This window comes from Rutidosis leptorrhynchoides, chromosome 3 (assembly GCF_046630445.1).
Source record: "Rutidosis leptorrhynchoides isolate AG116_Rl617_1_P2 chromosome 3, CSIRO_AGI_Rlap_v1, whole genome shotgun sequence".
Taxonomy (NCBI): Eukaryota; Viridiplantae; Streptophyta; class Magnoliopsida; order Asterales; family Asteraceae; genus Rutidosis; species Rutidosis leptorrhynchoides.
The window spans coordinates 249,096,877-249,101,553 of NC_092335.1; the positions used below are offsets into that span (position 1 = coordinate 249,096,877).

Consider the following 4,677-nt stretch of genomic DNA (forward strand, 5'->3'; position numbering starts at 1 on the left):
TACAATATGTATAAATGTTTGTATCACATAAAGGTTGTATAAAATGCATTAACACTTGTACCTATAGTGAAAGGAGCATTTGTTTAAAAAGAAGATAACATTGGACCCCACTAATTACACAAATGGTGCTAGCATGTGGGTGGGTAGGCTCAAATTTGTGTAAGAGCATTCGTTAAAATTATGGTGAATATGGGTAATGAAAATGGGTAATGAAGTGGAGCCTATGGCACCAAATGTATAGCGAATGCCACGTGGGCTGGTAACGAAGGAAGAATGAACTATAGGGGCTGGTCTTAGAGCTAGCTTAAAATGTAGATAGTAGTTGATTAGTTGCTCACAACTTTATGGAGGCGGTTATCTGTTAGTGCTAAGTGTTAGCGCGTTAACGACAACCTTAATAGTAGTAGTTAGCAAATTTAATGTGAAAAGATTTTGCTAACAACAATTTTATGGTTGTCTTTAAAACATTTGTATGTGGCGGTTTACTTTTATATTTAAAAAAACTTCGATTAAAACTTTTTGTTAATGATTAAATATTAAATACTTTCGCCGTCCCATCTTAAGTGTCCATTGTTGACTTTTCAAAATCTTTTTTTGTCAACTTTAACCATAAATATTTCTATTTGTGTTATAATATTTGATAAAAATCATATAAAAGAAAACACATTAAAACTCAATTCATTCATATAATTTTCATTAAATATTATTAGCACAAATAAAAATATTTACGGTCAAAGTTGACAGAAAAAGACTTTGAAAAATCAACGCCGGACACGGTATGGATGGAATATTAAATTAATAAAAAAGATAAATGAGAAGTTTCAATTTTCAATAGATTATTATTATTGAAAAAATATAAATAAGGGGAAACTGATAACCTTAATATATTTACGGTAATTTAATACAACATACACTTTTTTACTACAAACAAAATTAATATGGTGAATAATAATACTCCGTAAGTCATACGGGATCAAAAAATAATAATACGAGTAGTTAGATTTGGATTATTATTTTGCTTCTTGTTTTTGATTATATTTAGGCATCGTTTTACTGATTTGTTGCTCAAGGAACCAGTTTAGTTAGATTTTGCTCTTTGGTTAGTGATAAAGATCGTTTACTGCTTTCGAGCCTTGCAACTTTTCTATTCCGACTGTATCTTTGTTCGTCTTTTTCATCTGTGCTTTTCATCTATTGATGGAAAAGACTTTGTTATAATGTTTAAGTTATTTTAGCACAAAAAAAAAGGAATAAAAAAACTACTTGATCTCGATTTTGGTCATGACTTAGTTATTGTTCAGTCACTACACAATTGAACAACGTACATTGCATATCGCACGCAACAAACGGTAATTAAATTTGCATTGCGTACTTTGTGATGAACGAGCAAGAACCGTATATGACCGAGTCGCAACCAGATATGTACCAAGCATGATCTAAAAATTTAAGTCACGACCTTAACATAGTGGTACCCCAGAGTATCCCGATTTCAAGAGATTGAGGGTTCGAATTTAGGGGGAGTCAATTTAAGATTGTGGTTTTAGACAGTTAATTCGTGGTTTCTCCTAGAGTGTTTTTTTTTGGATTATGCCTTTTAGACAGTTAATCTGAAATTTTCTCTTAACATGTGATCTAGATATGATCGAGTCGATGTCTTATGGTCTTTGTAAGTGACTCCTAACAGTAATAAGAGTAATTATAAGTTTGCCATTGTGAACGTTAATAAGACGCATGACAATTAGTATATATGATTAATAATAATTAATTAATAATAATATACTCAAAATTCTTGATCTATATTATATTATCCATTACGATGATGATTGTGTTGAATAATGAAACCTTGGCTTTTTGCAAGTCACGGCATGTGATGGAAGAATGAATTTGGTGTGGGTAATTTGTCTGCCACCACCATCAATCAAGGGAATCTTATGGATCCTTGTTACAAGTGGTCCCACATAACAGACTATTTTAACATTATTAATCAACAATTAGTATCTGAAGTAGTTAACAAGGGCAGCAATGATAAATCACCATCATTTTTGATTCATCCACCAAAAAATATGCATTGCAAGTGTTTAATATAAACTTTTAGGTCAATATAGAACTTACGAAAACCATATGCGAAAAGCCATTTATTTATATACTAGTTTAATGATACGTGAATTCACGAATTTACTATATATATATATATATATAACTATTTATAAAAGTCTTATTATCACTTAAATTTGAATTAGAGTTTATAGCTACATGTTAATGTTATTAAACGTTGACATTTAAGAAAGGAAAGCTCATTATTACTAAATTAAACTATCTACAACTATAAGTGAATTGATACAGATAAAATAAACCCAAACACGATCACATTAATAACATAACACTCATGCACCTCTATTATCTATGTACAATTTAAAACAAAATCACACGTCAATACATGATGCTCAAAGAAGTAGCTCCATACAGTAGCTACTAATATTCATTTTTCGAGCTCCACATAGTGTAATTAATTGTAGTGCCCTGCATCATTTGTTTGACCCATTCTGACAGTCATTCAGATTTAACCTGGAGCCTATATATCGAGCTTTAGCTGCTATGCTTTCATTTCGATCCATTTGATAACAGTTCAGCCCACAATTCATTTTTACGGATTCACACCAAACTGGACATAGTTAACTTGAATGCGTAAAAATTGGTATATATGATAAAAAAAAAAAAGAAGTTATAACTCTTATCAATAAATAAAGTCACAATGTAAAAATCTAAGTGACTAAATGGTCATGAATATCATTAAAACATTTTAAATATTTTAAATGACATTGTTAAGTTTATATGTTAAGTTCAGTATGCAAAATTTGAAAGGTATGCAGGTCCTTGTGTTTGATACTTATGAAGTATCTCTACTTCCATATGAAGTAGAGCTACTTTCATTTGGTCTAATGTGGAGCTTCTTATTGTAGTAGTATTACTCCACATGTTTCTGTATCACAGTGTTCCTAATTGTTTATATTGTATTGTAATTATATACAGTAGATTGAAGTGAACAATACCTTAACATTTTATATAGATTGAACTGAACATACATATCTTCATCATCTTCCCATCTTCAAATTCTACCAACAAAACCACCATCATAACCTGCAACAAACACCAATTAAACATACCAAATAAAAATCCAAATCTCCCTTGACATAAAAGAGCGAAGTATTAACAATGGCCACTTGTAACAACCTATTCATACTCATGTACAAAACATAACACTAACAGTGGGAATGTGAATTAGTAACATAACAACAACAATACCCAATGCCAAAGAATGCAATTAGTGATTTAAAAACATATGTTACTTATACTTCACATAATATAAAAGTAATAGTGATAAGAGAAAAGCTAACTTGCTTAAGAATAATAATAAATCCACTAAGATTTTGGCATAACTGACTCATGATATCCCATAATTTTTGTTTCTACTTAAAGTGTAAATATGATTACTTGTAGCCGTTAATTTTATACATTTGGTTTCAGTTTCCCTTTAGCGAAGACTTATAACCTAACAATCTTTACAAAATAGGGTTGACCCATTCCTAATTCGAGCAAAATATACATGAGTAGAATTTAGTAGCTTGAAATGATACCGAAAGATCAATTGAAAAAAATAAAGAACAATAAAAAAATTTATTACCAGTTTGCATAAGAAACTTTCAAGAAAAAGGAAAACTTACAAATCCATTAAACATGCCAGTAGGTTCATTTGTTTCATGAGCACTTACTACCATTGTAATCAGCTCAAAACTCCTGCATCTATATGTCAATCTATCATAAACAATCTAAGCAAGAACGACAATTAGGATTACACACATACACATAGAAAATTGCAACCTGTAACTGTGAAGATGGTTTAAATTTAGCCATCTTAAACCGTGTTACTCTTATTCCCACTTGAGAGCAATGCCGTCTCAAAGTACAAAATGTTATTGATAATATAATAACTAAATAAAAACATTATATGGGTCCAGATTGCCTTACAATGCTATATTTAAAGAAACATATTTAGAAAACTATAGTTAAAAAAGCAAATTTGAAAGGATTCCATAGGTAGGAAAACAAATAAATAAAAGGCTTCGCGGGTACGAAACAAATTCACAAAATGTGACATAAAATGCAATGTGACCCAAACACATCATTAAATATTATTTAAGCAGTTGCATTGCCTTGGCTACATCTTACAAATATTAATTTTACATATATTGATACATCTTACATATATGCTAAAGTATGGATTTGTTCAAATAAGGATTCATAACTATCATTTTGCAACACTTGAGAAGTTACTGCAAAAAACATGTTGGTTAGTATGCTACCGGATACTATGTATAAACAATACAAAACTTATCTACGCCAAATTAATATATAGCTTACTAACATGCATTACAAATGACTATAGTGTTTCCAAAAGTCTGTGAAGTGTAAAGATGGAAATAATATAATAATGGTTATTGTATTAGTGTGATATAATTTATGTAATCAAAAGTAGTCTGAAGAGATAACTATATGTTATACTCATAACAATAACACAACACAAACTTCAAATGTGGGATATTTATATATTGATGATACTTGAAAGTGCGTATAACTGAAGCCAAAAATAAAACCAACATACACATTCATGGTTAACTG

General features: G+C 30.1%; 1 long non-coding RNA gene across 1 annotated transcript; it reads right to left on the reverse strand.

Moving 5' to 3' along the window:
• Positions 1-2,326: 2,326 nt before the first annotated feature.
• Positions 2,327-4,319, reverse strand: LOC139897345 (uncharacterized). Its single transcript, XR_011776530.1, has 3 exons — positions 3,723-4,319; positions 3,051-3,138; positions 2,327-2,662 (listed from the first exon to the last, which is right to left on the reverse strand). It is a non-coding gene; the product is annotated as an uncharacterized lncRNA (long non-coding RNA).
• Positions 4,320-4,677: the final 358 nt, after the last annotated feature.